This window comes from Rhineura floridana, chromosome 6 (assembly GCF_030035675.1).
Source record: "Rhineura floridana isolate rRhiFlo1 chromosome 6, rRhiFlo1.hap2, whole genome shotgun sequence".
Taxonomy (NCBI): Eukaryota; Metazoa; Chordata; class Lepidosauria; order Squamata; family Rhineuridae; genus Rhineura; species Rhineura floridana.
The window spans coordinates 36,690,998-36,713,546 of record NC_084485.1 but is presented as its reverse complement, the minus strand read 5'-3'; the positions used below and the strand labels follow the sequence as shown (position 1 = coordinate 36,713,546).

Here is a 22,549-nt window from a genome sequence, read left to right as displayed (position 1 = left end):
ACATGTTATATCAAGTTACGGCTCCTCACAAACCATGATTCAACACTTATTAATTATTATTATTATCTTTATTTATACCCCACCCTTTTGGTTCATGAGGATGCCATCTCACTGATGCTAAACAAGTCTGGGTCTGGTCAGTGCCTGGATGGGTGGCTGCCTGTGAACCACATGTATGTTGCTTTGGGTCCCATGACAGAAGAAAAAAATGGGAAATGGACAGCCTTCAAGTCAATTCCGACTTAAGATGAAACATAAATTTAAGAAAATAAATATATCTGTTGATTTAAAATAACAACAAAAAAAGCTAAACATTTATATGGTTTCAATATACCACTACCTTGGAACCATCTGAGACTAAACATTTATATGGTTTTCCGTTAACCTAACACAAGCAGGTTGATAGATACTGAGACCCCAAGGTAACAATAACTAGGTAGATTTGGCCCACCCTTTAAAATAAGTAGGTTGGTTGGCCCCCTCTGAATTCCACTCCTGGAACAAACTATATTCACCATTTAAACTTAAGGATTCTTATGCAAGGTTAACAATGGTTTTTGCCCTACTTTACTACAACTCTCTAGTAGCAGACAGTCCAGTCCTAAAGATGTGTAAAAGCCATTTGGGGAGTAATCTGACTTTGCAAGCAAGCTTTTCGTGTTTTCTCCCTCCACATAACGACTGTGGCTGATTGAATTGTTCCTGGAGCAACACATTTGTCTCTTTCCAAATCTTAGCATTCAAAAGCTCATTGGTCCCAGCCATTCTATGCAGGGGCACTTTGGAAGGGCCCTGTCTAAATGTGACCCTCAAGTGAATCCCAGATGGTTCCAAGGTAGTGATATATTGAAAACGTATAACATTTAAGCTTTTTAAGGTTCTAATCCTCTATCCCTTCCCAAGGAGTAACTTCTACTGAACTCAATGGAACTTCTGAGTAAACATACCCAGGACTGCACTGTTAATGTCTGTATTTTCAGCAACTGATCAGCTTATAAAAAGCAACAGAATATGTTCTCCTGAAACTGTATTTTGTGTGTGTATGAAACTTATTTGAAATACCTTATGGATTGGCTGAAGTTTATCTACTTCTGTTATTCACTAATTCAGATGATGTTCAATTAATTGGGTTTAAGTGACCATTTAACATTTGAATGGAACAATAATTTATGTTACTGAATGACTATATTGTAAAATTACTATTTTATTTAACCATGGAAATTTTTAGTTTGTCAGTGACAATGGGTCAAATAAAGAATACTGAAATGTCAACTTGTTTTTTGATACAATGCCTCACTCCCATTACAAGTCTGTCTCAAAAGATGAAGATAATTAGGACACTGCACATACTTTTACACAGAAAGTATTTAAAAAATGATATGGGATTGGTGGGTTAAAATGCCATACAGAAGGGATTCCCACACTGTGGTCCACGGACCAGTGGTAGTCTGTGAGCTTCATTCAGGTGGCCCATAGTGTGTCTGTAAAAATACTATTAAAATTCATATAGCATCTAGCACAATGCATTACAACTGCTACAAAAAGCAGAAAAATCATTAAGTAATTTGCCAAGTCCCACAGTGGTCCACAGAGAGAAAAAAGTTTGGGAACCACTGTCATATAGTAAAGATATGTCTTTAAGAAGTTACTTTGACAAGACAAAACTCAGAAGAAATTGCATTTGCGATTTTCAAAAAACACTGAAATTAAAGAAAAAGGTTTGCAGAGATAATGTGCAGTTCCACCCTACTGCTTAGTAACACAGTTTCTTAGCTTCAAAGGAGGCCAGATGAAGAGTTATGGAACGAAAGGTCAATCCACATATACAGCAGCAAAGTGCACATTCCCTTTCTCTCGGAATTTACGTATCATTTCTTCTCATCAGTGGGAAATTCAATCACTTTGCCTTCTCCTTAAACTTTTACTTGTACAGCAGAAAACTTGACCTGCATTTGATCTCAGAACTTTAGACTAAACTATTTTGCCTGGCAGAGCACTTCTAACGGCTTATAGGCCTGTTGAAAAACTCAAGAACTTTAGGAAGGGGGGTGAATTTTTCATTTTAAAACAACAACCTCCAAATGAAAATTTTTGTCTTAATATTTCCAACAGCTTTGTTTGGAAATACGAGAAGAAAGCTGTTTGAAATGTTCTCTTTTAAAGATGTAAAGTTGTGTTTTGAGGCCTGTGGCTTACATTTCACCAAATTTGTTTTCTAAAGAACGGGGATGGAGAAAGAGGCAATACTTATTTTTCTCCATGGCTTCAAAACATTCAGATGTTTTATTCCACAGCCCCATTCCCTCTAGAGGATATTCCGGAGAGTTTGCGCCTAACAGTAATTAGACAAATAATTTGTAATGTTCAACACTATAAAGTTAGGCCACGAAATGTGCCAATAAAAATTGAGGGAAAGACTGGATGGCGTAAAAAAAGTTAGTGTTTACTTGGATCCAACAGTAACATTTATGTTGAAAAGGGGATTACGTATTACATGTATAAATATGTATGTGTTGTGGCTACATTTTTTTTTCAAATTAACATTTAACTTCAGGGTTACTTCCCAGTGTGGGGTAGCAGTTAGTGTGTTGGACTACGACCTGGGAGACCTGGGAGACCTGGGATTCAAATCCACACACAGCCATGAAGCTCACTGGGTGACCTCAGCCTCAGATGAAGGCAATGGTAACCCCCCTCTGAATACCGCTTACCATGAAAACCATGCTGGGATCAACTTGAAGGCAGTCTATTTCCATTTTACTTCCCATCAAGCCCCTCTCCCCAAGTAAAGCTATCTGCAACGTATACTTGACCTACTCACAAGTTAAAGAGTGCACTTTAAAGAAAAGAAAAAACATGCTATTTGAATAGCTGGGTTAGACTTCCAAGGTAAAGAAAATTATGTTATGTTAATGTTTATTTATACCCCACCTTTCGGCCAAACGGCCCTCAAGGCAGCTTACAGAAAAAGTAAACACAAATATAAAAATACATCAACAAGGCAATACATCAATAAAGCAATACATCAATAAAGCAATACAATGTACAAAAAAATTAAAAAGTTTCTAATTTCTATCTAAAGTATAAATCCTATTCAAATTATGATTGTGCCCATGCCATATGAGCCCCTCCCCCAGCGATATACAACCAAGATCAACTTCAGAGTCTTTGCTCCAAGTGCTTTGGCCCTTTGAAGCTAGACTAGTTGCTACAAGAAGCAGGGTCTGAATCTCCCAAGGATGCTCACCAGGTCCCTCGCTGGCTTATATATTTGAGGATGTTCTTAGTAGTTTAGTGATTTGTAAGTTTACTGCCAATTTTATGATATATTCTACTGGCATATTTTTCAGTAGTTATCATTCCATTTTGCAAGATATCTTGTGACTATGACTCCTTTGTTCGTATATAACACTAAGCTAAGGACAAACCTTGGTTACAGCTTGCCGTTTGCCTGGAGAAAGCTAAACAACAAGCCTGTGTTTTGGGTGGCATATGCAGCAACAAAATGACCGGGGAGGAGCAAGGCTGCTACAATCTCCTTTCCAGGAGTCTGCATGTTTGCTAATTCATGCTAACCCATGGTTTGCCTTAGCATTACATGTGAAACAGACCACAGTATGTGAAAGACAGGATATAAAATAAGTAAAACAAAATGCAAGCACAAATTAGCCCTGACCAAAAGTCTGTTACTCAAGGTTTTATCCATTTTTGTACAATAAATGTGCTTTTATCTCCCAGTATGCTAAACACAGACTGTAAGTCTTCCCTTCAGGTGATGTCCCCTAGTCTAAAAATTCACATTGGTAATCTGGCTCTAGAACAGCTTATTCACCTTTCCATTAAAAAACCAGACTATATATTTTCATACCCAGAAAAAAAATAGAGTGTTGTTATCTGAGAGAGATACATTTTATTTGATCTAGAAACCTAAGCAACTGTAGATAATTACAGGCTTGTTACCAAAGGTGTTTGGCCTGCAAGACAGTCTATAGAAAGTAAAAGAAACTTTGTAGACAAGGCAGTTCACAACATGATCTCAAACAGGTGACTTCTTATTTTGTTAATTAAAAAAAGAGCCAGCCTGTTTACTCTCCTTAGCTGATCTTTCTTGACCACTAATACAGAAGTGTTCTTAGCTCTCGTTCTTCTGGCTTTTTCCTTTGTTTTAAAGAGCAAATGCGTTAGTCACCTACTGCTTTTAACTGGAGTCTACTGCCCTACCTATGCAACCAGACAGACATTGCTAAACGCTGCTAGTGGTATTTGGCTGTGCAAACATACTGACCACAGCTGTTACCTTTTGGGACATCGCTTATTCCTGGCTCTCCAAACTGTCCCTCTTTGTGAGAACAGTAGTTGAGGTGTGTCAAGGGGCCATTAACTTGAGGCAAATGGACATGACCTACCTTAATCCCCATGAGGTGTCCTGTGATGCACCCCATTTGCTCACACCTTCACAGATTCAAAGATAATTTATTCCTTCCCCTCAAAGAAATACACTTAAGATTCTTCTAGGTTACAGTAGGACCCTGCTTTACGGCATTCTGTTTTCTGGCATTCCACTGATGCGGCGGCTTTCAATTAGGGGAAATTCCCCATTTTAAAGCCGCTTTTGCGGCATTTTGTGGTATTTTCACGGCATTTTCACGCGGCGCGACCCATTATAGTCAATGGGTTCCGCTTTACGGCGATTTCCACTTTATGGCGGGGGCCTGGTCCTAACCCGCCGTATAAGCGGGGCCCTACTGTACTATATTATACCATAACCATTCTTTATATATTTATAATTTTTGAAGCCCTAGAGGCAGCTTCCCATTTATAAATTTAATACCAATGCTCAAGATGCTGTGGTGGGCTAATTACATCTATAAGTAGCTTGCCTTCTAAAAGAGAGATATTACTCCACAGTGCTTACAGATGCCCCATAGGGTGGGAAACACATCATCATTGACCTGGGAGGGGGAGAAAGTGACATTCTACTCTCCCTTCATAAGCTTACCAGGTGGAAAGAGGTCCTTTCTTTCTTTCAAAAACCAAGAAAGGAAAAAGAAAAGCATTTTACAGGGAGTGAACCTTGGGTTTTCCTTCTCAATCGCTTTTAAGAGGTGAAAAGGGACAAGTAGGTGGAATCTGATTATCAAATAGAATTCTCTCTCAAGAATAATTTGGTTTAGCTTTATGGTCTTTAGCGATTAGCAAGCACCTAATATAGGCAAATGCAGGCATTCACATTTGGTCAAATGTCTGTCTCGTCCAAGGGTACTTGCAATTGCTGCGCCACAACCCTCTCGATTACCTTCCCTAAACAGACATTATTTGCGACCAAGCGGTAGTTGTCACAAATCAGCGGGTCCAGCGTGAGTTTTTTCAGGAGCAGTCAGATCACCGTCTTTTTCAGGGCAGCTGGGACCACTCAATTCCACAACATGATGACCACACCCTGGATCCACTCAGTCATACTCCCTCAGCAAACTTTAATAAGCCAAAGCAGGACAAGCATCAAGAGAAAACATTGCTGGCTGCATTGGCACAAGCCTCTTGTCCATGTCATCAGGCCGCATCACCTGAACCAATCCCATGAAGTTGCAGCAGACATGTATTTGGTTTGCATTGTTATCCTAGCTGCTATACACAGAGAACCATGCAGGCATCTTCCTTTATTTCATTTTCTGTCATAAATTAAATAAGTATTGCTCTATGCACAAGAGAATTCGTAACATTAACAAGCAAAAAAGTTCCTAGATTGGCTGCAGTAATTCATTGTTCAGTAGAGCTCCTAGTGTACTCAAATAAGCTCCTTCTAGCTCAGATCTCCCTTTTCTATCAATATTAGGGTATTGTCTGCCAAGGCCCATTTTCTGCATTGACTTCCACCACCACAAGAATGCAGGTCACTACTGACCTAGGGCTCATCAACACTGGGGTTTAATGTAGATTTGAGGCCACCTATGTCTATGTGTTTGTGGCAGCATCCACACACCATCCTCTTTATCCAAGCTGCAGTCCACACTTCCCCCACTAATGTTTTTTCCCAATCCATAGATAATTTGATAATGGCAGAAAATCCAGTATAAAATCACGTTACCCAACTGTGGATACACTAAAGTGCATTGTGTGGGTAAGTTGTTTCACTGAATACCATACATCACCACACCCCTCCCATCAGCCCAAAGGAAAGAATGTAGCCTGCCTTTTCCACCAGTTATTTCATGGTATTTTTATTTTGCACAGAAGAGTGGCTGGGTAGCCAGCCAGATGAGCAACTAAGAAATCGAATAAATAAATTACATAAAGCAGCTATATTAAAAACAAAAATAGACCTTGTAGTTACAGGAGGTGGGAAAGGAAAAGGGAAGGAAAGGAAGCAGCAGCCTTTCACACCAATGACTCCAAATCTTTGCCTGGCTTGCAGCAACACACTTTTTTCATTTTTGACTGCTCTTCTGTGCAAATCTAGAATATCAGAAAACTTGTACTTCAGCAATTAAAAAATGTAAAAGGTACTGCACAAGTGTAAACAAATATTTGTGTTAATGCCCACAACTGGGCAGGTTTCTGGAAGTTATGGTGGGCAGGGAAGTACTAACTGAGGGGAGGGTATAACAACATACAACATAAATACATCTCATCAAGCACCTCGCACTAATGTGGATAAGAATCATCAAGGTAATTTTCAGAGGCATAAAATTGATAGTGCTCATGACTGGACAAACATGCACATGGAAACAGCGACCCACATACACATTAATGACCTATTGTTGACACGTCCTCATACCATAATGTTAGCACCACATTCATAAAAGAGATATGGAATTTGATGTCAGCAAGAAATTTTAGGGTAGTTGTTGGCATATGCCCTCCAGACCCCAACCAAATATTTGAGAATTCATCTCAGTGGCTTCTGTCAGCAACAGAATTGTCTTACTGTGATGGTAATGAACCTGAAGCATTAATGTCTTACCTTTTGGACAGAACATATGCATTTCCAGCGTACTACATTCAACTTCAGTGAACACAATGCAAACAATGGATGAATTCACACTGACAGCTTATGTTTGATTTAACACTGGAACTACCACAGGATCCACTCTGATTACCACCATCAAATTGATATACGGATACCCAGTGGAAAGTCTGTATCAGTGGTTCCCAAACGTTTTTCCCTGAAAAACCCCTTGGAAATTGTTGATGGTCTTGATGGACCACTTGTTTTTTTCAGCCTGTTGTAGGAATTGTAATGTACCATGCAAGATGATGCATGATTTTTAATTGCATTTTTGTTGCCTTTTATTTCTTATATTGTATTACAAGTTGCATTCTATCAAATTCAAATTGTAATACAATAAAATGCAATGTAAGAAATACAAATAAAATTAAAAAGCAACATCACTATTTAGACTGGACATCCCATGGACCATATGAATTAAGCTCATGGGCAGCTGCTGGTCCACGGGCCATAATTTGGGAACCCCTAGTCTACATCATACAACATTATTCCCTCAGACAAACTAAACAGGTACTCAGGAAATACCTCCAATGCTGAACTGCTTAACTCTGGTAAGTCAATCCAGCCTGCACCTGAAGTTTTGTGAATCTGATCTTCATACTTTTCAAACACTAGGCTGCATACAAGAAGATAGCTTAAAACACAGAAGCCAGGCGAGATTCAAGAGGGGTAGAGAAACACATCAATCCTACTAGTGACAAGTCAATCCTACCAGTGACAAGTCTACCCTTAAAAGAGATCTGACAAATCTGAGAGTGTTTAATATCTTAATTTTGAAGCTTGTTAAGAGCCAGATGGCTCAGCATTAACACATCAAGAGTGCAGCGCAGGGCTAGAACATTTGAGTAATTGAGTAATTGTTGACTCAGAATGAAATAAACCACTCCATGTAGGCTCCATGCTTCCCAAGGTGATTTGGATTTCTTATGAATTCTTCAAGCCAAATACTGAGCAGCGCTCCCCCTTGATTTAAGAAGATAAACTACAGACAGGATTATTGCTTTTTCAAAACAGTGCCTTGGAAGAAGTGGCAAGCATCACTATTTTTTTTTGGAAAGCATCACTATTGATACTGAAAGAGAGTGTGGTTTACACTGGTTGATCAAAATAGCATGCAGGAAGATTAATATCACACCAGAGATATGTTTCTTGTTCCCACAGCTAGAACAGTGTGGTTAGTTTGACTGATTACAAGTAAAATGAAACTTTAAGAGACCCTGAACCTATGTTTAACCACATCTGCTTCTGCTGCAGTAAAAAAAAAATGCCCCAAAGTCCAACACAGTGGGAAAATGATTTAAATTGGTATTACATTTTCAGGAAACAAGGGAATGGAGGCTAAAAAGGGGGGTTACTATTCCAATTACCACAATCATTCTTGATTGCACCATCTAAAAAAAGTCAACACAGTATCAAAAGGTTAGGAACATGGGTTGCTGCTTTAGAGCGCAATCCAACTCACATTTCCTCTGGGCTGGGGTGTTGGATGCTGTGAAGCCCAGACTATGCCGGTCTCCGCCTGCAGCAGCCCTCCAGTCCAGCTGAGCTGTGGTGCTGACAGGAGCCTGCTGGCACCACCGGGTACAGCCAGCCCAGCAGATGGAGGGCGGGCAGAAGCCCCAAAAAAGGGGCATTCCAGGGTGTGCACTGACTTGCACTTTAAAAAAATGTTTTTATTTCTGGAAAGAAAAAGATCTGATAAAGTAGCCACAGTAAGCCCACATTAACTGTGATCACCAGGGTGGGCAAGTCTGTCAGTTTTCATTTCTCTCAGTTTCTCATATTCCCAGTCTTAAATTCAGTTCTCCATATCAACACATCAGTTTGCAACCTTTTAAAAAGTCCTCATGAAAATTCATCAGCATTGTAGCACAAATTTCTCCTAATCGTACACATTTTAAGCAATTTTTTCTGATATACGCATTTTTGTAAAGCATGTTTTTCCTAATTCAATACATTTTTGTATGTTATTTTCATGCACCTATGCATTTTATGCACACTTGGCCTTGGCATATGCATTTCTGTACACATTACTTTGCTGAAGAACTGCACTGTAAAATTTTGAGAAGTATGAATTTCGAAGGATGGCAGTGCTTCAGTCTGCACAGTATTTTAAAAAGAGTGAATTAGGCAAATTTACATTTATATGTTAACTGAATCAAATTTCTCCACCATCCCTATATGTTAGTGTTTGAAGACCCATAAGACATTGTTTTTGTATTTCTTAGATAAGCCACATCACTTTTTGGATAACCAGAGCAGTTTTAGGTATCAGTTCTTTAGTTGGGCTGAATTTTTTTAAAAAAATTGCTATGTACTCCTCTTGTGAATCTAGTATTTTTCCACTCTTGCAAAGTCTTTGGTGTCACCATGAAGGTGAACACACACCTTCAGATGAAACTAACTCCAATGTGAAAAGCAAACCCGTATTTCCCAGACATGAGGTAACCCTGTTTGGTAAGATGCTTTGCCAACAATGAAATGAAAAGCAAGAGAAATGCATGGCTTGCAATATCGTGGTGAAAAGGTAGCCACAAGAAGGCCACTTCACAAAAAAACACTTTCCCATTGGAGCTGCCTCCATGTGATCCATTCTGTTGCTTGTCTGAATCAGGCCTTATGGTTTCATGGTTAATGTCACAGGATATTATACAGCCACAAGAATGGCTGCATACTTCAGTCAGCATGGATTTTTTGCATTCCGCAATATTAAATTGAAAATACCCATGCCATTCTGATGATTCCCACAAGCTTATTTCAAAACAAAACCTTACAAATCTTATAGTTCTGAACTCAGAAACGTTTGCTTAACAACTCTTAAAGTTTTCATGGCGATACACAAAACAGTCAGAGAACTGAGAGTTCAGAGTGTAAAAAAACCAGATTCCTCTTGGCTTTTTTTCTGTCAGAGTTCTCATAATTTACTGAAATTAATTAAAAATCACCCATGTTCACAGAGTACCTGTAATCCTATTACTGACTTTGTCCCATACTCTGACCTTCATCTTCTGCAGTTTAAAAGTTAAAAAAATGCCTGGCTGATTTTTAATTAATTTAAGAAATTTAGCATTCAACTCAATGATAAGGCTGGGCATGCTCAGTAAGAACCAATTGTCAGTGTTCTAAAAGCCAGACTCACAGCTGCTGGGCTTGCCTAATCAGAGGACCACACCAACACCAGACCTTTATTTCACTTTAGACAGTCATGGCTTCCCCCAAAGAATCCTGGGAAGTGTAGTTTGTTAAGGGAGGTGGGAAGAGACTCCTATTCCCTGACAGAGCTCCAGTGGCCAGAGTGGTTTAACAGTCAGGCCCTTTTCTGAGGATTGTATCTCTGTGAGGGGAATATGGCTTTCCTAGCAAATCTCAGGACCCTTCACTAACTACAATTCCCAGGATTCTCTGGGAGAAGCCATGACTGTCTAAAGTGAAATAAAGGTCTGGTGTAGATGTGGCCAGAGAGCCAGTGTGGTGTAGTGGTTAGATTGTTGGACTATGACCTGGGAGACCAGGGTTCGAATCCCCACACAGCCATGAAGCTCACTGGGTGACTTTGGGCCAGTCACTGCCTCTCAGCCTCAGAGGAAGGCAATGGTAAGCCACCTCTGAATACCACTTACCATGAAAACCCGGGTGACCAAAAGTTGGAATCAACATGAAGGCAGCCTATTTGTCATTTGTTTGTGGATGTGGCCAGGGACATCTTTGGTTTAAATTTGGGTGGGAGGCTACATGTGCCTGCTGTAGAATAAAAAGGTGGGGGAAATCCTGAAAAGCAATGATACTGTTCACAATGTTTTCCTTTTGGAAAGGAAAGGGGCTTCCCCTCTGCCCAGTGCCCACCCATCCAATCTCCTTCCCTCCCCTTCCTCTTGCCCTCCCTCCCTCCCCCTCCGTTCCTCCTTCCTCCCCTCCCCCAGGTCAGTTTCACCTATCCTAAGCATGACTGCACAGGAGTAAATCCACTGAACTAAAAAAGCATGCAAATGATCAAACCTGCCCTCTTTCCTCTTCTTTCCTAGCCCCTTCCTCTTCCTTCACCCCTTCTTCCCCTCCCCCATCCCCTTCCCATCTCCTCCTCATCCTTCCCCTTCCTTCTGCCCTCCCCCTCCTCCTCCCCCATGGTCAGTTTTACCTATCCTAAGCATGATTGCACGGGTGTAAATCCCATTGAACTCAATAAGCATGCAAATGATCAAACCTGCCTGCCCCTCCTCCTACCTCCCATCACCTCCCTTTTGCCCCTTTCCTCAGCCCTCCCCTTCCAATCCCCTCCTTCCCCCTCCCCCTCCCCCTTCTTCCATCTACTCTCATCTTCCCCCCCCCCCAGTTTTACCTATCCAAGCCATGATTGCACGGGAGTAAATCCCACTGAACTCAATAAGCATGCAAATGATCAGACTTGCCTTTCCCCTCATTCCCCTCTCCTCTCCATTTCTCCTCCCTTCATCCTCTCCTTCCTTCTCCCCTGCCCACTTCAGGCCTCCCTCCCCATGGTCGGTTTTACCTATCCTAAGCAACATGTTTCAGTTTTTTATGTTTCTTACAAACATTTTCCAACATAAAACCAATGTCACCTTACAACTGATTCTGAGTTTCAGTATTTCAAAATGAAATATCATACAGAACAAAATTACAATGCACCATTTGTAATTCAGTAATATGAGAGCACTGGTCAGGGGTCCAATTACTTTTACAAGGCACTGTTTATTTAAATTCCAAAAAATGTTCAGTACAAGTACTTTTGTTTGTCTTACGGCATCAACAAGTTCTACTAATTTCACTCTCACTGATAAATGAGGCACAGTATGGATCAGAAACCAGAATAGCAGAAATGGATTCATGATGTCAAGTGCCAAGTTAGTGTGGGACAGGTGGCTATTAGTCTTTGTTCCAATACTGTATAAGTATAATGGACACATGAAAGATCAACTTCACAGGACTGTTGGTAAAATGATACAAAAATGCTATTAACAAAAATAGTAAGAGGCTGATAGCGTGTCTGCCTCAAGGCCATCTGGAAAAGTTCTTGTTTTGTTTTGCTCCTATAGAAGTCAAGAAGAGCCCTGCTGGTTAGACCAAAACCTGTCTAGTCGAACTTCGTATTTCCTGTCGTGGTCAGTCAGATGCCTCTGTGAAGCCCATAACCAGACATGAGCGCAATATCCCTAACCTGCTCTTCTTCTCCAGCACAGATCTATGTAGAGCTAGCATAGTGTAGTGGTTACAGAATCTGACTAAGACCTGAGAGAACAGGGTTTGAAACCCCACTCAGCCATCATGCTCACCAAGTAACTTTGGGCCAGTTACACACAGCCTAACCTACCTTACAGTTTTGTTATGAGAATAAAATGGGGAGGGGGAGAATCAAATACACCACCTTTGAGCTTCTTGGAGGAAAGATGGGATATAAATGTATAACCACAGCCATCATGACCATAGCTATGACCATAGCTATGACCATAGCCATAGTGAGATCCTGGATAGCCACTGCCAGTCAGTAAATAATACTGAGCTAGACAGACAGTCTGACCTGGTACTTGACAGTTTCCTATGTTCATATGCATTTGCATGCATAAAGTCCCACGTTCAACCCTTGTGTATTCCCAGTTTTGCTGGGCTACACATGGTCTGATCATATAAGACAGTCTTGTATAGATTTGTATGTTTACTTCGAGCAGAGTCCTTGACGAACAAACTGGAGAAATATGCTTCTCGGCTTCTCTTCCCACACAGATTAATATAGATCTGTAGGAGTATCAATATGAATATTTACATACAAGTATGACAGAAGTTTTGTAAAGCACCTTCCACAGTCAAGCTGCAATCCTATACATACTTATATGGGAATACGCTCACATTGGCCACAGTGGAGATCTACTCGTGAATAAGCATGCATATGATTGTACGATAACATTGATCATCGGGAGAAAGGGAAGATGAATGTTAAAAATTGTTATTATCAAACCTTAACTAGAATTACAACACTTCAACACCCTGCCAACTTAATTAACTTAGCTATAATTCAGCAAAACCTCTCTTCTGCTAGAAAGACAATTCTCTTTTCAATTTATTCCATTCCACTTCCTAACAGTTCTCTGCTCCACTTGATTTTGTTGCTCTTTTGTCATCCTCCATCTTTAAAGAGGAAAAAATAAAATTCATTCATCATTAGCTGCTCCAGCACATGAGAAAACATTTGGCTCTCCCATATCCATGGAGAATTTGCCATCAAAGTTTCTTAGGACACAATGATCCCAACTTTGGGACTAGCAAATACAAGTGGTTGCATGGAAAGAACACAGAGTAAACTCGAAGCTAAATTAAAATTGTAGATGGAAAAAAATGCCTGAAAGAATAAATGGTTACGCTATGTTTGTTCCCAACAACTGTGATTAGAAACTTGGGGTTGGGGAAGGGATAAAAAGAAAGGACTTGAGGAGGGGGAGAAGAATGTTTGGGGAGACCATAAAGCATTAGATTTCAGGAAGAATATATTCCTTTCTACAAACCTGCAGGAGAGTTTTTAAAACATTCTAATTCCAGACCAGTCATTTCCCAGAAATGTTAACCATCCAAGTGAAAGTGACGCAAGACCCCTGCACATGCTCTTTCCATCTGGGATTGGCATTCTACTAAAACATTTCCAATTCCCAAGATCCTTTGCAGTGAGCTGCGTGCAAATAAGAGGTCTCCAAGTCCAGTGAGGTCTTGCCTGCTGAGACTATAAACACAAGTCTTACAGAATGTCTGATTACAACACTACTCCTGTCAATGATATATTAGCTTTGGTTCCTGGCATTAGGAGAAGCAAAAATCCAGGCTTTAGGTTAGGATGAGAAGAGCCAGGTGTTGGCCCTAATAATTGCTGCAAATTCTTCAAGCAATCATCTTCAAATCACTTCACAGCTATAGCTTCAGTTAGTTATTATTACTGTTATTCTTTATTTATGTAACACTTGTAATGTGCTTTATTTAAAAAATTCTCTTTCATCATAATAATCCTGTAAGGCAAGTAACTATTATTCCTATTATACAGATTAAAAATCCAGACCGATAAAACCAAACTATACCTTATATGCAATCACATCTAACTTTGCTCTGACTTAAAAAAAAAAAAATAGAAGCAAAACTTGGGAGCAGTGGAAGGGCTTGTGGACTTAACTCTGTTCCTGCCAATCATTTTTCACTCAAAATTGCTTCCACCTGCTTTTACCACTGCAGCACAACATATAAGGCCCCCATACCTTTTCCCCATAGGGAGAAAAGCAGCTGGGGCAGATTCGAAACAACAACCAATGCAAGGGGAAAGATTTAAGCATTAGTATACTGTTGCTGGTCCTTCATTCAAAATAGTAGTCTCCTGCAGCTGCTTGTAATTTAAAATAAAAATTGGTGGATGTTCCCTCAAACTGTGTGTGTAATGTGACTTGCTAACGGCACAGAGTCTAGGCCAGGGGTGAGCTGAGCTGGAATCCTAAATTTTCCATATGCGACTGAACTCACTCTGCACAAAACTACACTTTAAAAAAAATGTTGTTTTGTGTTAAAATCATATTGTACATAGGAGAAGCAACCATGTTAAGTTTTCGTAGGTACAGCTGAGAGACCAGCAACTTTTAGTGCCTCCTCTCCTTAAACCTTTCCATCCTAGCTGGTCAATAGGATAACATGCAACCAAGAACTTGAACTTGAAATTGTTTATTTCCTCATCTCTCCCAATCCATTTTTCTTTTGTGTTATGTCTTTTTAAATTGTAAGCCTGAAGGTGGGGACTGTCATGGGGACGGGGTGATTTGTAAGCTACTCTGGATGCCTTTTTTAGCTGAGGATGAGGATATAAAGAAATCTTTAAATAAAATAAATAAAAGTAAAAAAGTTCTCAGCTAGTACTAACCACTGCATAAAAACTATTAGCTGTATTTCAAAGAATAAAGACCAAGGCTGCAATCCAATACACACTTACCTGGAAGTAAGCCCTATTGAACCCAGTGGAGCTTACCTCTCAGCAATGTATTGGATTGCAGCCCAAGAGTTGTGGCATGCTTCTGTAGGTAACTGCTCCAGCCAAATGGCCACTAAAGAAAATAAATTCGTTAGTTCTAAGCATCAGTTTTAAACAAAGTACTTAACATGATGTTGTTTTTAAAAAGAGAAAGGCCCAAAAGAAAAAGTGAGTGCTTATTTTAATATACCAAATACAGTTGACATGCTGTGATCTGGCTGAAATAACAGCATCTTCCAAAGTGGATTGTGTTGTTAGCTGCCTTTTAGAGAGAGACAAGATTATAAATGAGAAACTACACAGGTAAATATACAGTTCACCACAAGCTGGCATGCATGCAACATCATGGTCAATCAATGGAACAATACAACCCTATGCTACTGTGACGCACATACCAACTGCTCTCAACTGTCATCCATTAACTGCGCACATCACCTCCAGACTGCCATTCAACACACAAATATCAAATTATGACATCCTGAAGAATCTCAGTTCTATGTGTAAAATCCAGATTTTCAGTCCTCAGAAATATTTGGGGCAGGGTGCACCATGTTGTACGGAGGGAGACATTCACATTCTATGAAAACCAATACGATGTATTACAAGGTAATTTATATAATATATTCTTACTGTACATAAAATAGGCAACCTCTGAACAAAATAGTGTTTTTTTTTAAGAGTGAACATAGCCATGCCAATAAACAATTCATCTTTAAATTACAAAAAGATTTGTCTGAATCAACTTTCTCTCCTTCCACAACACCATCTTTCTATTGCAACTTTCAGAACAGCTTTTTGACCTCAAGATATGCCCATTGCCCTTTCCTTAGTATAAACAACCAGAAAAATCTTGTGACACCTTAGGTACTTACAGATAGCATCACTTTCATGGATAAGAGTCCACTTCATCAGATAGAGATTGTTTTTAAGATATGTGTGTATGTGCGTTATTAAAATGCCCATATAACACCCTTCATTAGAAATTCCAGAGTGGTTTACAACTATCTCCATAAAAACCAGTACAATAAAACCAGCAAATATATAATGCCCACAGTAGATACAAAATTATAATAGACTTTTTGGTATTTCATGGCCTTTTAACCTCAATGTTTACATTTCCCCCTTTTTTTCTGTTTGTGTGTGCATCTATATATAGACAGAGATACACATACATATTGTCTAATGAGAACAATACCACAGGCATCTAAGTTTCTAGGCCACACTAAATGTGTTAGTCTTCAAGATGCTACATCACTCCATTGCCAAGGCCACACACACACACACACACACACACACACACACACATGCACACCAGATTAACATGGCTAGGCATGGCATCCTTAGGGGACAAGTATAATTGTCCTCAAAGCTTTCCTTTCCTCTTCCTAGCAAAATATTGCAGAACCTTACTAGAAGTAGGAAGTCCATCTAAAAGACAGCGGGAGATAAAATATGAAGGCAGTAGGTTATAGGATGGAAATAGGACATTTGCAACAAAACCCCAAAAGGGAGGAAATATGGGGAATTATGATTATTATTAATATCAATTAATATTTGTATAGTGCTTTCAATTATCTAGTTGTAAACCTTAGAATCCGGCAAAGTATGGGTGGGGAATCTGTGGCCCTCTCAATGTTGTTGGACTACAATGCCCACAATCCCTGATCAGTGGCCATGCTAGCTGTGGCTGAAGGGAGTTGTATTCCAACAACATCTGAGGTTCCACACCTCTGCTGTAAGGTTAGACAGTATTATTATGATCCATATTGCAGGTTGTCAGGTAATCAAAAGAAAAGGAGTTCTCCAGTGAGGCTGAAGGTACAACTGAAGATCCTGGTGGGATTCAGAAGTAAGTCTGCAATCCTAACCCCACTTACCTGGGATAAGCCCCACTGAATTCAATAGGACTAACTTCCGAGTAGCCATTGTTAGGTTTATAAGAAATCAGAGCCACAATGAATATGGCCCTGCAGAAATGAATGGGAAGTAAAGTAAATAGAAAGTCAGAACAATAACAGTATTAAGGAGACATAGAAGTCAGAAGCCTAGAAAAGTTTCACAAAGGTAGTACACATTGCTCTCTAATTCTTGCCATTCTTCTTCAGGTGAGAGACAGGCTGTCAGAACTAAACCCATTCAGGACAGGAGTAGAAAATTGAGAGGTGGGCAAAGTCTAGGGATGAGAGGAGCCTGTATCAAGCTGGGAAAGATGACAAGAGTGTGGCTGGACTGAGTAGTATAGCAAAAAAGTAAGGAGGACTACAGAACGCAAGAGGAAGGACTCACAAAAGCAAACACCACCGCATGAGTAGATGGGGTGGCCATCCCGGTGGGAGTGAGTGGTGGGGAGGGACGCCCAGGGGGATTAAGTATTTGGCAAGGTAGTGAAAGAGTGCGGTGGTGGTGTTTCTGGGTAAGACAAAGGGAAATGGACGTGGGTGCGAGAGAAAACACTGCCCAGAAAAGCAGGGTGAGAGTGGGAGAAGGAATGACAGCCTGGGAGCCTAAGGGGCGGGTAATGGGAAAGCACAGGGCAGGGGAAAGGGTCAAAACGAAGTGGGAGGGGGCGCTTGGAGAGATCCTAGAGAGGAAAGAAATGGGGGGGGGCAGATATCAAGGCATATGGATGAGGAAAAGGGATAGCTGCGAGAAACGGGGCGCGAGAAGGGGGGCGTGAGAAGAGGGGCGAGGGTGGCACCGAGGCAGTGGCTGAGAATGAAATGTCAGGGTTTGTAGAGCGAGTGAACCCCCCGGATGGGAGTAACCGAGTGCGCCCACCATGGGCAGCGTAAGGGACAAGAGTCCAGAACTGGAGGGCGGGGAGGGAGACAGGGATATATCCCATGAAGAGTCTCCAGGACTCACCTCCTCCAGTCGTAGCTTCCCCGCCGGCTCCGAGTCCCAACAAGAAGAGAGAAGGAGGCGCCTCCTGCTACCCAGCTGCCGAGGCCCCAACTGTGGCTCCGTCCTGTGTGAGGGAGGGGGGCTATTGAACCGACGCCACGGAGCCGACGTAATGCTAGGGGGATGGACTCCGTAGACTCGCTGGGCTGGGAAGTAGGAGAGAGTGGGGAAAGAGGACAGCCCGGCGCGGGCGGGCGCAGCAAACAGCGCGAATTGGCAATACTATAATCTTGAGAGGAGGGGGGAAGGGAGCTGAGCCCTGAGGGGGATGACGTAACCAGCGTCGGCCCCAGTGCGTACGCATGCGCTCTGGTGGCTGAGTAGAGTCGGTACGACGTTGCTTAGCTAGCTGGGGGTGAGAGAATATTTCCCAATTTTCTTTTTTTTCTCTTGGGGTTATTTTCCCTTCACTCCTTTACCCTGCCCTCTACCCCACCCCATCAGAAGTTACTTCTACGTTTTCGATTTTCTGCTTTTCCTTTTCACTCTTCTTCTCCACGTTCTCCTTTGAATTAAAAGGGGGGGGATCTAGATTCCCTCACCGTAAGAGAGCAGAAATATTAAAGGGACCCGCAGCTACCCATCCACCCAGGCACATGCCTCTCTATAGCAAAACGGACACCATGCTGAACATAGTCCTAGACCAGGCCAAATGCCCATCTAGTCCCGTTTCTTGTTCTCAGTGGCCCATCAGATACCGATGGGAAAAGCCGAGGAGGAGGACATGAGCGCATGAACGCTCACCCCACTTGCCATTTCGAGGCACGCTTCCGCCGACATCGGAGGCAGAGCATAGCCATCCTGATTGTTAGCCGCGGATAGGTTTTTCCTCCATGAATCTGTCTAATCCTCTTTTAAAGACATCAAAGGGCTTGTCCCCATTTCGGCTGGATCTGGCTTGGAATCCGCCTTTGTCTCCATTCAGATTTGACCTCATTAGTCCACACACTAATGCAGATTTGCAGCTGAAGACCAAACCTGCATTTCACAATCCCCATACCAATAGCCACTTCCTTTTGTCTTTGTCCCCACCTTCCAGCTTGTTGATTCAAATGTGTTAATTTTGCACAAATGGGGCATGTGTGTAGGAACCAGCTGAGCTGTGCACCCACCTTTTTAAAAAAACAACAACATTGTGTTGTCCCAGGGTTTATTTATTTACACCATTTATATACTGCTTATATTTGAACTAAAACTCCAGGTGGTCTACAACATAAATCAAAACATCTTACAACAGCAGATACAAAAAAACACAATCAGTAAAACACAATTAACTGAACAAAACATCCTCTTTAGTATAAACATTGCATATAAATTAAGTACAAGAAATACAAGGAAAAATCATAACATAGTAGACTAAACAAAAATATTCCCTAGGAATTGTGCACTAGCACACATCCAGGAATTCACAATTCAATATAAGCTTGCATGCACACACTTCATTTTATGTTAGGCCTAAAGAGTCAGACATTTTCCCTTCCAAACCAGGAAGATGGTTGTGGGAGAAATCAATAAAATAATACATAGTGAAATCCATTTTTTAAAAAAACAAAGCAGGAGATCTGGAGAAATAATTATTTTTCAGTTTTCCTGTTTAGCATTGCTAAAAGACAAAAAAAAGTCACACCAGTGCTGCCAGAACAGAACTTTACTCAGATCCCTTGGAAAAGCAAGATGTGTGTGTGTACTTTTTTCTGTCACTTGGGAGGCGGGAACTTAACCAGGTGAGATAGAAGTGGTCAGGAACACTTGCTCAAAAATCCAAAGCTACCCATGAACCTAAAAAGGTTGGTGACCCTGTATAGGGTCAGATGGCACATGGAACCAGTTAACAGGGGGCTTGTGAAAGGGTACAGTTTTGGAGTGTGATGCTGTCCTGCCACAAGGGTCAGTGCACAAATTGGCACAGGTCCTGCCACTTACCCAATATTTGTATTGCAGTGCAATGCTGAAACCCACCCACCAACTAGACTATTTTAATATCACCGTTCAAGCAGATTTGATAGTGATCAAGGCCAATGAGCAAATAGTTTTCCTGGGGTGGTCATGGTCAAAATATTTCTGAAAGAATTAGTTCAAAATTCATACATCTCTGAATGCACATTCAGATCTAAAAAGAAGTCCCGGTAAGATTTAGGTTGCAGTCCTCCTACCCCACTTACCAGGAAGTAAGCACCATTGAACCCACTGGTCACTGAATAGATGTATTTAGGATTGCACTATAAACTGGGAAAAGCAGAGAGTAGCATTGCCTACTTATCTCAACTGGGCCACACTTGGCCAGGTTCTGGCCCCTTCCATCACTGCCATGGATAAACAACAGGGAAGGGGAAAGAGGCCTTGAAATGAGAGCTCTGAGGCAGACTCTGACAGGAGGCCTTTATATAAAGGTGAAGTTCATACAGTATGCTTTTGGGCCAGAATAGGATAGAGCTGATATTTAGAGAAACCTAGCCAAGGTACCTTTTAAAAGAAGTGTCTACATTGCTTGTAATTAATGTAAATAGTTGGAAACAACTGTGTCATTTTCTGAAACTATTAATTTTTCAGTAACATCCTCAAAATAGATGGTGTCTGTTTTGTGCTATTGTGTAATGTCTCAAAGCATTGAACTATGCTTGCCAGATATCTGTCCAATGCTTTTTTTAAGATCTCAGAAAACAGGAGTCCATAAAAGTGCAATCCTCTGTAGAAAGTCCCATTAACTTGAATGGGACTTACAGGTAAGTATATAAAGGACTACAGCTTAGGCAAGTTGTTCTTTAGGGACACTTCTTCCATTTGCTGTAATAAGACCAAGCAATGGGACAATACTATGTTGCGGGAGGGGGAGAAGGCGTTCTCATTTGATCATATTCCAGAGAACTACTTCAAAAACACCAATTGGGGTTTATTTTTCTCTCTGCCCCTCCCATGAGAAGAGATTACAAAGGGAAAATATCTACAGATGCAGTGCCAAAGCATGCATGCCACTGTGTGTAATGGCGCTTCCAAGTAAATGTGCACAGACTGCAGCCCTAATCATTTAGCAACACCCTCCCTGCAGGTGTTATTATTGCTGTTATTATTATTGAAATGAATACAATGCCTGGGAAAAAAACCCTCACAAAACACCAGACACTGCTTATCCTGAGAACACTTTGGGGGGAAATAACAGTTTCAGAAAGTAACACAGTAGTTTACAACCAGTTACATTTATTTTAAACAATGTGTTGACCATTTCTAAAAAGGTACATTTTATCAGGCTTCTAGTCCTCACTCCTTCAGACCAAAAGAACATAAACTTGTTTCATGCATGTGGGTGTGACTTCATAAATAAAGATATGTGCCAATATAGTTCTCGCATTCCTACCATTTCCATTCCAGGATGACTTCCAGCACAGCCTGTTTAGTTAATTATGTATTTGTGCACACCCGTCTATAGTCTTTACCCTGTGGCTGAGTCACTGGAAAGGCACCCACTGATTTCAATGGGACAACAATATTTAACTGCCCCATCCTGAAGATCGGCTTTTGATTATGGTACAAACAGTGGCATATTCTGCCACACCTAAGCAACAGTATATTAATTACAGAGAGGGCAAAGTTGCATTTCCCTCTCCCCCCTTTCTCAGGACCCCTCCTGTCTCTGAGTACTACTAGGAAAGTCCAAAGAAGAATTGTGGCAATTTTCTGTGGAGCTTTATAGTATATTAGTTGCTTGGACAGAAATAGAGAACTGGTGGTCCTGTGGATGTTGCTAGACTGTAGCTTCCATCCTCCCTAACAATTGGTCCTGCTGGATGAGGGTGACTGGAGCTGGAATCCAATCATATATTGAGGACCACTTCTCCATCCAAGAGCGTTGCCTTCTTCTCACCAACAGCAGCATGGTGCAAATGCTGTTATATAACTACATTATGGGCACTGCCACACCATACATTTAAAGCACACGACTTTCCCCAAAGAACCCTGTAGTTTGCCCTTCACAGAACTACAATTATCAGCATCCTTAACAAACTACAGTCCCCAGAATTCTTTGGGGGAAGTTATGTGCTTTACATTCAGAGGTGACCTATGTCAGTGCCATAGGTCTACTATGGGTAATGGCTGCAGCTATGCCTGCATTGAGGCAGGAGGGACATAAGCTGCCTTATGCAAGGTCAGCTTATTTGTCCATCTTGGCTGATATTGTCTGCTTTGGCTGACAGCATCTCTCCAAGGTCCATCCCATCACTTGCTACCTGATCATTGTTGCTGGAGATGCCAGGGGGAACTGGGGATGTGAGCGTTTTTGGGAAGGGAGTTTCAAAGATACAGAGCCAACGCTGAGAAAGCTCATAGCTTAACAGTGGCAGAACCCTCAGCAGAACTCCTCAGATAATCTCAGATAATGGAAATGGGAAGGACATGCAAGTGAAAGTGTTGCTTTAGCTCAGCCATCACTCATCTGGTGTCCTCCAGATGTTTTGCACTACCACTCCTATCAACCCCAATCAGCATGAGAATTGTACTCTGAAACATTTTGAGGCTGATCTGATGTGTGCTCATTCTCACGGGAGCTAAACTTTGCAGTAAAGACGCAGCTTTTGCCATCGCGATTGATTTGCAAAGTTCACACTTCCTACCTTAAAATCCACTGTTTTCCCTTCACA

The 22,549-nt window shown here is 41.2% G+C and overlaps 1 protein-coding gene across 8 annotated transcripts in view; it reads right to left on the bottom strand.

Annotated features, from left to right (window-relative positions):
* The window catches only part of ZHX3 (zinc fingers and homeoboxes 3), a 68,315-nt gene extending 50,103 nt beyond the window's left edge, over positions 1-18,212 (bottom strand). For all 8 annotated transcript variants that reach the window (XM_061631477.1, XM_061631480.1, XM_061631482.1 and 5 more), the window contains exon 1: positions 17,877-18,212. The gene's annotated coding sequence lies outside the window, so the exon portion shown is untranslated. The remainder of the gene's footprint in view (positions 1-17,876) is intronic.
* Between the last annotated feature and the right edge of the window lie 4,337 nt (positions 18,213-22,549).